General features: G+C 40.8%; 1 pseudogene; it reads right to left on the reverse strand.

Moving 5' to 3' along the window:
* Positions 1-461: 461 nt before the first annotated feature.
* LOC121446944 lies at positions 462-793 on the reverse strand (annotated as a pseudogene).
* Between the last annotated feature and the right edge of the window lie 13,330 nt (positions 794-14,123).

Genomic DNA, 14,123 nt, shown 5'->3' on the forward strand with positions numbered 1-14,123 from the left:
AAACTGGATTCGCTGAACATAGCGGACAATGAGGACTACTGAGAACTCGTTTTTATTTTATATTTGGTTATTTTCCTGTAATTCCCAGACGGGATTTTTCGGAGTAGTGTTTTCAAACGGCGGTAGTAATGCATTAGAATGTTTGCAGCTTTTCCTTTTCTTCTCTATCAAGCACACGTTTGCCATCTAGTGGACACACGTGTCAGTGCAAGCTCTCACCTTCCAGCCCAGAAAACTCACAGCGGCTTAGCAGTCTCTTATTTATTTATTTTCTGAACAACGCAAAAATTTATTTAGGCCATCTCCTCTTATAAGCAAAGGGATGGAAAATTAGGATAATGGTCACTATTGGACACAAGCAAAGATGAGCTTAGTGCCCCATGCTCTTTCGTGATCCACAAATTAATGGTCCAAACCAGTGCTGTGGTCCCTTGTTGCCTGGGGGAAGGTCCAGGTTCTCTTTACTCATCTTCATAGCCAGTCGGAAGTGGCTTCACATGAGGGTTGTGGAAGAGGATATGGTTACCATCCCCCCAGGGGAAGGTCTTGGTCCTGATGCCGAGCTGGGGTAGGCGACAAACTCGGGTCTCTAGTGCTCTCCGTGATGCGACTTCAGGAAGACGTTGAGCATACTCACTCCCACCCAGGGCAGCGCCACAAAGTAGGTGAGTACCTACCACATGCGAGCTGAACCTTCCTTGCCGTGGACGCCACTAGACATGGGCCACCCCACCCGTGGGAGGGCCCGTCCCAACAGCCCTGACACCCGAGACCCGCACACCGATGACACCATCTTGGAACTCCAGTCTCTTATTTTTTAATAACAACCCAAAAATTTGATTGAAGAAAAAAACATGGGAATTATATAAAAAAATTTCTGTTTTATAAAATGATATGCATTTCATAATTAAGGACCCACATTTCAAGTAATGTGATCTCTTTGTTCCTTGGCCCTATTAACTATTGTGTTTTTCGAGGTAAGTATGGGGGTGGTGTAGAGGGAAACAGGAGGGATCATGCTGGGGAGGTTGGAAGGAGGGAGGTCTGTGACAGACACACCTGGGATCACGGGGCATGTCTGGAATGAGATAGAAATGAAAGGAAAACCCCAGAAGTCTACCAGGGCAACTCTACCTAAGACTCTTGGCAATGGGAATATTGATCCAGAACTAGCCATCTATTGTAACCAGGAGAGGCCTCCATTGGAGGGATTGGCATGCCAACACAGTCACAAAAATTTCCACCTACAATTATTAAGGCCAACAAATGTGTTGGGGAGAAGGTGGCACAGAGATTGTGAAAATGACCAAGCATAGACTGGGACAGTGTGAGACCCGTACATGAGAGGGAGCTTAACCCTGACCCTGCCTGGAGGGCTAGGAATGGAGACTGGAAAGTCTAGGGACCTAGAGAGAGCAAAGCATGACAGAGAAAACAGAAAAAGTCAATGAAATGATTCCTAATGTTATTCTGCTATACTCATAAAATTGTATCCCAGTACAACTGTCATCAGAGAGGGTTCGTCTAGCATCTGATAGAAACAGATGCAGAGATCCTCAAACAAACATTAGTCAGTGGTTGGCGAATCCTAAAGAAGAGATGAGGGAGGGATTGTAGGAGCCAAAGCATTCAAGTGAATCACAGAACTCAATAGAATCCACTCACCTGGGTTCATAGAGACTCACAGAGACTGGACAAACAACCAGAGAGCCTGCATGGGCTGACCTAAGCTTTCTGCATATATTTAACAGTTTGGTCTGTTTGTGGGACTCCTAACAGACCTGCAACTTGTTATAAAATGGTTGGTTGACCTCCATGGGAGTCCTGCCCTTTCCAATATTCTTCAAATAATTTCAGGTTTACACAGGAAATAAATTTAACACACACAATACATTTGTCAAGCAGTCATTATTTGCTTTATTTTCTTTTTGAAACAGTCTTATTATGTACCCCTGGCTAGGACTGGCCTGATGATGGGGGACTTTAGCCAATCACCTTCTGTTTAGCTTGTGTCCCCCTGGGGCCACAGAAAAACAGATAAAATACCGAGATGCACATGTTTCTTCCTCTTTTGCCCCCTGTGCTCCTGGATCGCTGGAACCCTGGTTTTGTAAGTTTCCTTTCTTCTGTTTATTAAAGCTGAATATTATTTTAAGTAGGCCTGGTTAATTACAACTTCCGTTCGACCATGCCCATCAGCCTAAAACTAAGGGGGGGGGGGGATGTTCCCAATTCCACTCCTTTAGTGCTAGGATTGTAGCCATGTATGACTGTCCTGGCTCAATTTCTGTTATCATTGTTAATATTCCTTTTCTGGCAATACAGTGTTTAAGTGTAAAATAAAGACTTGTGACAGAAAGATGTCACTTAACTAGTAGAGGACATAAAACCATAATGCTCAACTAGACATTGAATCCATGTCCTCAGTGCCTGTCCAGCATCATTAGAACAGTACTCAGAGCCCAGAATTATTGTAAAAGAATTTGCTTTAAGGCTACTGTGCTGCTTTGAATTGTGGAATTGTTGAATGTCTGGGCTGTTCCAGCATCCCTGCTGATTGGGAGGAAAGACATTGGAGCAGCTGCTTTTTCTATCTAGCCCCCCAGTTTAGTCTCCAGTGTCTGGAGCTATCTGTCAAGCTGTCTACTCATTCCCTCTCCTGTGCAGTACCTTCAACTTCCAACTTCGTCCTTGTCTTTCCTTAACCTGGCAACATGGTTCTTCCCACAGCATGCCTAGGAACATCTCAGAGGTTCTCGTCACCCTACTGAAAGAGTAGGGTTATCATCAATTTCTATTTCAAAGTTTTTGACCAAAATATTGACCTGTTTTCAATATTCTGTAGTTTAGTAGCAGTGGAAAGTATTATGTCATTAAAAGTTGCTGTCTGTTTGAGTTTAAAACCCATTCATGAGATGGATCTGATAACTGATACTGCTGATATTGTTCTTTTATTGAAACATAATTCTTTTGTATAAATGTACTTATTTTTTTCAAGTCCCCAAAGAGCAATGGATTCCAACAATATGGAAGTAAAGAAAAGATTAAAATACAAGATTGGTTGCAAATTTAGATGAGAAGCAAAAGAAAGAAAAGAGATGACCGGTTAGAAAAACCTCAGAAAACAACTCCTGCCTAAATATCCCATGAAAATTCTTCTGCACATTTCCATTTTCCCACCTAGAGAGATAAACAGGTATTAGAGCTTAATGTAACTGAAAGCTTATAACAAAACCTGAAATGGCTAAAATTCTACTATGGGCAGGAACACTCCCAAGGAAGAAAAGCAACAGTTTATTGATTGCTAAACAATGTGACGTTTCTACAAAAACACTGATAATTGAATATTACTTGTTGCTTTCAACATGATCTCATTGAGATATGAACTATCCATTTGTTGTTACCACAAACTGGAAGGTTAGTTGCCAAGTGATCCAGGCAGGCTAACCCTGAGAATCAGCCTGAAGGAATTCACGTTAGTGTAGGACTAAGATATCAGGACACTCATGGTGGTCCTGTTCACCATTGCCTAGTTATGGAATTAGCCTAGATGTCTGAGATGAATAAACTTACTTTATTTACTTTTTACATATAAACCCCAATTGTCCCTCTCTCTGCTTTTACTTCCCCTCCCCCAATTTCCCACCTATTCCATAACCCATCCACTCCTCAGACATATAAGTTATCCCTTGGGGATTCAACAAAGTCTGGAATACCAAGTTGGGGCTGAACTAAGTCCCTCCCCATTGTATCAAGTTGAGCAAGTTATCCCCCACATAGGAACTGGGTTAAAAAACAATAGTTCATGTACTTAGAATAAGGCCTGGAACCCCTGCCACGGGCCACACAATTAGATCAAGCCACATCAATGTCACAAACATTCAGAAGACCTATTTCCGACTCATGCAGGTTCTCCACCTGACAGTCCAGTGTCTGTGAGCTCCCTCCAGCTCTGGGCAACTGTCCCTGTGTTTTCCCAATCATGATCTTGATCCCCCTCAGATGAAAAGATCCCACCTCCCTCTCTTCAACTGATCTCCAAGAACTCAGACCAGTGAATGGCTGTAGATCTCTCTGCCTACTTCCATCAGTTACTGGATGTAGGTTCTATGATTACAATTAGGGTAGTCACTAATCTGATTAGACAAGAAGGCCAGTTCAGGTACTTTCTTCACTATTGCTAGTAGTCTTAGCTGGGGTCATATGATGCATAATCTTACTTGCTATCTTCAGTTAGAGTTTTATAGGAGTTAAACTTGTAGGCATGTCTTTGAGGGTAAATAAAGCCAGAGAATTAATAATTAATTAATAATGATGGGAGATCCAAAATGAATATGTAATCCACTGCCCCTTAGGCTTCAGTCTTAGATGGAATTAAAAGAACTCAAAGGAGAAATATAGCAGAGGATTTGCACTCCCTTCCCCAGGCTCCCGGTTGGTGCCATGAGGCAAATCTACCCCAGGATTGTTTCTGTCATCCCAATTTTTCTTTATATTCTTCTGGCATGTGAGCTAACAAATATGTTTCCTACTAAAGTTTGGTTTCTCATGCAGGCAATCCCAACATCCTGGAGTCTGAAGCAAAATGATCTGCACTATTTTGATGCTATGTTTAGATGCATAGCAAGTTCCAGGAGATCCTGTGTAAATCTGTTTGAAAAATGAAGTAAATGTCTTCTTTGCCTTATTGTTTTCTTTTTTCTATATTTGCTTGCTTGTGACTGTCCTTTTATATAACTTTTACTTATCCGGAACTCACTATGAAAGCCCAACTGTCCTTGAACTTCAAGGGCCCTTCTTGTCTCTCCCTGACAAGTGCTAGCATATAAGATCTTCACCTTAATAGCAGACTAATATTCTGCAAAGCAGACATTGCTTAAAAACAAAGACTTCATAATTTATCATTCCAGCCATTGAGTAGTTCCTCTCTCAAACCTTGACTTAGAAGCTATTTTGTGCAATAAATGTTGATTGACCCATTTGCACACTATCAGTCAAGATTCATATAATGAGAGACTATAGTGTATTCAGTCTTAGATGAGATATATCACACCCTTTGTTTTGATTGTTGGTATTAATTTTAGTTCCCATTTATTTTTATTTCCCTCATATACTTCTTTCAATAAATTTTCCTATGAAAACATGATTGACAGAATACAAACAATTCTCCCACACCACTATCTATAACATGAATGGACTGCTTTTTGTTGTTTTTGTCCTGCCCAGTGACCCACAACTGTTTAACCCCAAAGAAAATCACACATAGTTCTCCATAAATTATAAGCTGATTGGCCCATTAGCTCTAGGCACTCATTGGCTAACTCTCACATCTTGATTAACCCATTTTTCTGATCTATGTTAACCATGTGGCTCAGTACCTTTTTTCAGTGGGGCAGATCACATCCTGCTGTTTTGGTGGTCTGGGCAGGAGTGGGAGGAATCAACTTCCTCCTTTCCAGAATTCTCCTGTTCTCATTACATCATTTCTACTTCCTCTCTGGTTTTCCCGCCTATACTTTATGCCTGGCCAATCAGCGTTTATTTAAAACATGTTTGACAGAATACAAACAATTCTCCCACATTCTCCTGTCAGCAATTCTTTCTAAGCAACTCCTTTCTGGAAGAAATTGGGATGGCTAAAAATTAAATTGTTAATCAAATCATATTTCTTATTTGTGGTATTCTTATTCCTTTCAGTAATATGGAAATAGTCATTGGCTTCCTACATGGAATTCAATTATTGTTTATATTTGGTTAGTATCCTATAATTCCCAGACTGGATTGTTGGGAGCAGTGTTTTTATTTTTATTTTTTTGTTTTTTTTTTTAATTGAAAAAATTTCTGCCTCCTCCCTGCCTCCCATTTCCCTCCCCCTCCCCCCACTCCTCTCCCCATCCCTCTTCAGTCCAAAGAGCAGTCAGGGTTCCCTGCCCTGTGGGAAGTCCAAGGTCCTCCCCGCTCCATCCAGGTCTAGGAAGGTGAGTATCCAAACAGGGTAGGTTCCCACAAAGCCAGTACATGCAGTAGGATCAAAACCCAGTGCCATTGTCCTTGGTTTCTCATCAGCCCTCATTGTCCCGCCATGTTCAGAGAGTCCGGTTTTATCCCATGCTTTTTCAGTCACAGTCCAGCTGGCCTTGGTGAGCTCCCAATAGATCAGCCCCACTGTCTCAGTGGGTGGGTGCACGCCTTGCGATCCTGACTTCCTTGCTCATGTTCTCCCTCCTTCTGCTCCTCATTTGGTCCTGAGCTCCCAAGGGAGCAGTGTTTCTTTTCTTTTTTTTAAAATTTATTTATTTATTTAAGGATTTCTGCCTCCTTCCCACCACCGCCTCCCGTTTCCCTCCCCCTCCCCCATCAAGTCCCCCTCCCTCGTCAGTCCAAAGAGCAATCAGGGTTCCCTGCCCTGTGGGAAGTCCAAGGACCACCCACCTCCATCCAGGTCTAGTAAGGTGAGCATCCAAACTGCCTAGGCTCCCACAAAGCCAGTACGTGCAGTAGGATCAGAAACCCACTGCCATTGTTCTTGAGTTCTCAGTAGTCCTCATTGTCCGCTATGTTCAGCTAGTCCGGTTTTATCCCATGCTTTTTCAGACCCAGGCCAGCTGGCCTTGGTGAGTTCCCGATAGAACATCCCCATTGTTTCAGTGTGTGGGTGCACCCCTCGCAGTCCTGAGTTCCACGAGCAGGGAGCAGTGTTTCTAAATGCATCAGATTGTTTGAAGATTTTATTTCCTTTGAAATCCATCAAGACAACGCGTGCCCTCTAGTGGTCCATATCAGAAAACTCACAGCTGAAGTCTGAATTTCAAAACTGCCAGAAATTTTGATTAATGGAAGAAATACGGGAAATATATAAAGAAATTTTTGTTTTATAAAATGATATGCAGTCCAAATTGAAGGACCCACATTTCAAGTAAATTTTATCCCTTTACTCATTGGTCCCAAGACTATTTGTGTTCTTGGAAGTCAGGATAGTGTGGTAGGTCCTGAAACAGGAGGGATCATGCTAAGGGATGTTGGATGGAATGAGTTCTGGGAGAGACTTGCAATTTGGTATAACATGTTTGGTGGACATCCATGGAAGACCTGCCTATTCCAGTATTGTTCAAATCATTTCATTTTTACACAGGAAATAAATTTAATACTTACAATACATTTGTCAAGCAGTAATTATTTTCTTTTTGAAACAAATTCTTACTATGTACCCCTGAAACTAATGGGGACTGTTCCCAATTCCACTCTGTTAGGACTAGGACTATAGCCATTTACCACTGCCCTGTCAGTTTCTGTTATCATTGTTAATACTCCTTTTCTGACACTACAGTATATAAGTGTAAAATTAAGACTTGTGACACAAAGATGTCCGTCAACTAGTGGAGGACATGAAACCATAATGCTCAACTAGATATTTTTTTTTCTGGCAGTGTTTGACATTTTTTTCTTCTTTTGATATTTATTGAGCTCAACATTTTTCTCTGCTCCCCTCCCTTCTTCTCCCCTTTCCCCTTCAATCCTCCCCCAAGTTCCCCATGCTCCCAATTTACTCAGGAGATATTGTGTTTCTTTTACTTTTTACTTTCCTTGTAGATTATAGATTAGATCTATGTAAGTCATTCATAGTGTCTTCATTGTTGTTTAAGTTCTCTGGGATAGTGGATTGTAGGCTGGCTTTCTTTGCTTTATGTTTAAAAACCACCTATGAGTGAGTACATGTAGCAATTGTCTTTCTGTGATTGGGTTACCTCACTCAAAATGATGTTTTCTAGCTCCATCTATTTTCCTGACGAATTCAAGATGTCATTTTTTTCTGCTGTGTAGTACTCCATTGTGTAATTGTACGAAATTTTCTTTATCCATTCTTCAGTTGAGGAGCATTTAGGTTGTTTCTGGGTTCTGGTTATGACAAACAAAGCTACTATGAACATAGTTGAGCACATGTCCTTGTGGCACGATTGAACATCCTTTGGATATATATCGAAAATTGGTATTACTGGGACTTGAGGAAGGTTGTTTCCTAATTTTCTGAGAAATTGCCACACTGACATCCAAATGGGCTGTACCAGCTTGCACTCCTACCAGCAATGCAGTAGTGTTCCCTTTTCCTCACAACCTCTCATGCATAATTTGTCATCAGTGTTTTTGATCTTGGCCATTCTTACAGGTATAACATGGAATCTCAGAGTTGTTTTGATTTGCATTTCTGTGATGAATAAGGATTTTGAACATTTTCTTAAGTGTCTTTCAGCCATTTTAGATTCCTCTGTTGAGAGTTCTCTGTTTAGGTCTGTACTCCATTTTTTTTTGGATTATTTGTTCTTTGTCAAAAATCAGGTGTTTGAAGATGTGTGGATTGATATCCAGGTCTTCTATTTGGTTCCATTGGTCTTCCTGTCTGTTCTTATGCCAATACCAGGCTGTTTTCAGTACTGTAGCTCTGTAGTAGAGTATGAAGTCAGATATTGTGATGCCTCCAGAAGTTCTTTTAGGGCACATGATTGTTTTGGATATCCTGGGGTTTTTGCTTTTCCATATGAAGTTGAGTAGCATTCTTTCAAGGTCTTTGAAGAATTTTTCCTGGGATTTTGATGGTCATTGCGTTCAATCTGTAGATTGCTTTTGGTAAGATTGCCAATTTTACTATGTTAATTCTGCCTACACAAGAGCATGGGAGCTCTTTCCACTTTCTGGTGTCTTCTTCAATTTCTTTCTTCAAAGATATAAAGTTCTTGCTATACAAGTCTTCCACTTGTTTGGCTAGAGTTACTCCGGGATATTTTATGCTATTTGTGGCTATTGTGAAGGGTATTGATTTTCTGATTTCTTCCCCAGCCCTTTTATTATCTGTCTACAGGAGGGCTACTGATTTGAGTTAATCTTGTATCTTGCTACATTGCTGAAAGTGTTTATGAGTTGTAGAAGTTCCTTGGTAGAATTTTTGGGATTACTTATGTAAACTATCATATCATCAGCAAACAGTGAGAGTTTGACTTCTTCCTCTCCAATTTGTATCCCTTTGATCTCCCTTTGGTGTCTTATTGCTCTAGCTAGGATCTCAAGAACTATAATGAATAGATATGGAGAGAGTGGAAAACCTTGTCTTGTTCCTGATTTCAATGGAATCAGTGGGAATATCTCTCCATTTAGTTTGATGTTGGCTGATGGCTTGCAGTATATTCCCTTAATTATGTTTAGGTATGTTCCTTATATTCATGCTCTCTCCAAGACCTTTATCATGAAGTGATGTTGTATTTTTTTCAAAATCTTTTTTGGCATCTAATGAAATGATCATGTGGGTTTATTTTTCAGCTTGTTTATATGGTAGGTTACGTTGACAGATTTTTGTATGTTGAACCATCCCTGTATCTGTGGAATGAAGCCAACTTGATCATGGTGGATAATGGTTCTGATGTGTTCTTGATTTGATTTGCCATCAACTAGATATTTAATCCTTGTATCCAGATGCCTGTCCAGTACCATTGAAACAGAACTCGGAGCCCAGCATTATTGTAGATGAATTTGGTTTAAGGTTATTGTGCTGCTTTGAACTGTGGACATGTTGAATGTCTGAGGAGTGGTCTCAGCATCCCTGCTGATTGGAAGGAAGGACATTGGACCAGCTGCTTTTTCTATCCAGCCCTACAGTTTAGTCTCCAGTGTCTGGAGCTATCTGTCAAGCTGTCTACTCATTCCCTCTCCTGTGAAGTGCCTTCATCTTCCATCTTTGTCCTTGTCTGTCTGTAACCTGGGTACATGGTTCTTCCCACAGCCTGCTTAGGAACATCTCGGAGGTTCTTTTCACCAAGAGTAGGGTAACCATGCACATCCCCACGCGCGTCTATGAGCGCGCGTGCACGCGCACACACACACACACACACACACACACATTTCCATGCCCATATATGTTCATATCCAGATATGCAATATAAATTTGTTGTTCCCCAAAAGACAAGTTTAATTGTCATGTTATTTAATCAGATCAACTATGAGAATCAACGTGAAGGAATTCAAATGAATGTAGCAGTAAAATACCAGCATAGTCATTTTATGTTGTCATATTCACCATAGCCAAGTTATAGAATTTGACTTAATGTCAGGGATGGATAATATTTTTTATTTAATTATTTTTTTTTCATTTCACTTGTTAACTGCACTTTCCCTTCTCCCATTCTCCACCTTTTCCCCACCTACCACCCATCCCATGCCCCATCCACTCCTCAGAGGGAGTAAGGCCTTTCTTGGGGAATCGACAAAGTCTGGCATACCAAGTTTAAGCTGAACCAAACCTCTTCCTACTGTATGAGGACTGAGCAAGGTATTCCACAATAGAAAATAGGTTCAAAACAGCCAGTTCATATACACAGAATAAGGTCTGGAACCTCTGCCAGGGGCCCCACAAACAGATCAAGCCACATAACTGTCATCCACATTCAGAGGGCCTATTTTCATCCCATACAGGTTCCCCAAAAATAGTACAGACTCTGTGAGCTCCCACTAGCTCGGGCCAGCTGTCCCTATCGTTTTTCCAATCATGATCTTGATCCCCACATAGCTTATATGATCCCTCCTCTCTCTATTCAACTGATCTCCAGAGGCTCAGCACAGTGATTGGTTGTGGATCACTGCACATGCTTCCATCATTTACTGGATATAGGTTCTATGATGACAATTAGGGTAGTCACCAATCTGATTAGACAAAAAGCCCATTTCAGGTACCCACTCCACTATTTCTAGGAGTCTTAGCTGTGCTTGTTATCTTTGTTTAGAGTTGTTTAGGAGCTAATCTTGTAGGCATGTCTTTGAGGGAATTCCAGAGAAACTTAATAATGATGGAAGATCCACACTGAATATGTGTGTTATGCCCCCCTAGACTTTAGTCTTAGTTAGAATAAAAGGTCAAACAGGAGAAATAAAACAGAGGATTAGCACTCTATTTCTCAGCTTTCCATTTGGTGCAATGAGGTTCATCTGCCTCATAGCATGTCCATCATACCATGTTTCACTATAGTCTTCTGTAATTTGACCTAGCAAATATGATTCTTACTGAAGTTTGATAGCTCATGCAGGTAACCCCCACATTCTGGAGGCTGAGTCAAAATAATCTCCCCTATTTTGATTCATCTGGAATACATAGCAAGTTCTAGGAGAGCCTGAAATACACTCTGAAAATATGTTTGAAAAAAATGAAGCAAATGCCTTCTTTTCATTTTTATTTTTTTCTTGGTTTTCTTGAATATGACTGTTCATTTATGTAACTTTGACTTACCTGAAACTCATGAAGTACACCTGGCTGTCCTTGAACTCCAAGGGGCCTTCTTTCTTACCCTGCCTAATTCTAGCATTTAAGACCTTTACCTTTAGAGCTGACTAATATTCTGCTAAACAGACATTGTTTTAAAGCAAAAATTTAATGACTTGTCATTCCAGGCATTAATTATTTCATTTCTCAAACCTTAACTGAGAAGCTACTTTGTTCATTAAGTGGTGAATGACACATACTTCCACTACTGGTCAAAAATTAGATAATGAGGGACTCCAGTGTTCAGTCCTAGATGAGACATCTATACCACACCCCTTATTTTGAATTTTGGTTGTTGGTATTAATTTTAGCTCTCATTTATTTTGCTTTTCCTCATATATTTCTTGCTATAATGATTCCTATTTGTCTTTTGACTGCCTGAATTAAGTGACTGAGTCAGAAATTATTGCAAGACAGGCATGGTGGATTATGGCTGTAATCTTTATTTACTCTTCAGAAGAATGTTGTAGGAAGATCATAATGGGTTGGAGTATGAGTTTAACCTTGAGTCTCAGTACAGCATATGTTAGGAGTGAGATCCTATCTCAAAAATATATCAGGGGCCGGGCGGTGGTGGCGCACGCCTTTAATCCCAGCACTCGGGAGGCAGAGGCAGGCGGATCTCTGTGAGTTCGAGACCAGCCTGGTCTACAAGAGCTAGTTCCAGGACAGGCTCCAAAACCACAGAGAAACCCTGTCTCGAAAAACCAAAAAAAAAAAAAAATCAGAATATCTAATCTTAATTGTCCCATGCATTTGAAGTACACATGCATATTCTTCATTCTCTTTAAGCAGCTCTTTTTGGGCAGACATTTGGATGAATAAAAATTTCATTGCTAATCAAATCATATTTCTTATTTGTGGCATTCTTATTCCTTTCAGTAATTTGGAAATAGTCATTGGTTTCCCACATGGAATTCATTTTTTATATTATATTTGGTTCATTTCCTGTGATTCCCAGACTGGATTGTTGGGAGCAGTGTTTTGAAATGCTGGAACTAATGCATCAGACTGTTTGAAGCATTAATTTCCTTTGCTAATCCATCGAGCATACGTTTGCCCTCTAGTGGTTACATGTAATAGTGCAAGCTCTCTCTTTCCAAACAAGGTAACGCACAGCTGAACTTCAGTCTCTGAATTTTATAAATGCCTAAAGCATTAAAGGAAGAAATATAGAAAATATATAAAGAAATTATGTTTTATAAAATTAGATGCAGTTCAAATTTAAGGTTCCACATTCCAAGTAAATGCTATTCCTTTGCTCACTGGCACTAATACTATTTGTGTTTTTGGAAATCAGGATGGTGTGGTAGGGACTGAAGCAGCAGGGATCAGATTAGGGGAGGTTGAAGGGAATGAGTTCTGGGAGAGACACCTGGAATCATGGGGCATGTCTGGAATGAGATAGAAACCTAGCGAAAAGGGAAACTTCAGAAATCTACCAGGGCCACTCTAGCTAAGATTCATGACAACGGGGCATATGGATCCTGTACCAGCCATTTATAGTAACCAGGAGAGGCATCCATTGGTAAAATCGGGACACCAACCCAGTCACAAAAACTCCAGCCTACAATCAGTCCTGACACCAAATGTGCTGGTGTAAGGGTGGCACAGAAATTGTGACAGTGACAGAGCAATGACAGCTACAGTGTGAGACCCACAGTAGGAGAGGGCGCTCATCCCTGACACTGCCTGGGGGCCAGGGCCTGACCCACAATAGGAGAGGGCGCTCATCCCTGACACTGCCTGGGGGCCAGGGCCTGGAGGCTGGAAATATCTGAGCCCTAGAATAGAACAAAACATGACTGGAAAAAAGAGTAAAATGTCAGTGTAATGATTCCTAGTGATATTCTGCTATACTCATAGATTGTTGCCTAGACTAATTGTCTTCATTAAGGATTTATAAGACATTTTTTTTATTTTTTAAATTTATTTATTTATTAAGGATTTCTGCCTCGTCCCCGCAACCGCTTCCCACTTCCCTCCCATTTTATAGAAAGAGATACAGAAACCCACAACCAAACACTAAGCACAGATTGGGAAATCTTATAGAAGGGGAGGATTGAAGGGCCAAAGCACTAAAGTGAATAAAAAAACCCCACAGAATACACTAACTTGGGCTTATAGGGGCTCACAGAGACTGAACAGACAAGCAGAGAGCCTGCATGGGCTGACCTAGGCTTTCTGCATATGTATTACAGCTTGATCTATCTGTGGGACTCCTAACAGACCTGCAACCTGGTATAACACGGTTGGTTGACATTCATGGGAGGCCTGCCCTTTCCAGTATTGTTCAAATAATTTCATGTTTACACAGGAAATAAACTTAATACTTACAGTACATTTTCCAAGCAGTCATTATTTGCTTTATTTTCTTTTCAAAACAAAGTCTTCCTATGTACCCCTGGCTAGGGCTGACCTGAAACTAAGGGGACTGTTCTCAGTTCCACTCCATTAGGACTAGGATTATAGCCATGTACTACTGTCCTGTCAGATTCTGTTACCATTGTTAATATTCCTTTTCTGACAATACGGGATATAAGTGTAAAATTAAGGCTTGTGACACAGAGATGTCAGTTAACTAGTAGAGGACAAGACACCACAGTAACCAACTAGATGTTTAATCCCTGTACCCAGCTGCCTGTCCAGTTCCTCTGAAACAGTACTCAGAGCCCAGCATTATTGTAACATAAGTTGATTTAAGGCTATTGTGCTTCTTTGAACTGTGGACATGATGAATGTCTGGGGTGTTCTCAGCATCCCTGCTGATTGGAAGGAAAGACATTGGACCAGCTGCTTTTTCTATAGAGCCCCACAGTTTAGT

This window comes from Microtus oregoni, unplaced genomic scaffold, assembly GCF_018167655.1.
Source record: "Microtus oregoni isolate MIOR12 unplaced genomic scaffold, Mior012 000000F_ref0000247, whole genome shotgun sequence".
NCBI classification, from domain to species: Eukaryota; Metazoa; Chordata; class Mammalia; order Rodentia; family Cricetidae; genus Microtus; species Microtus oregoni.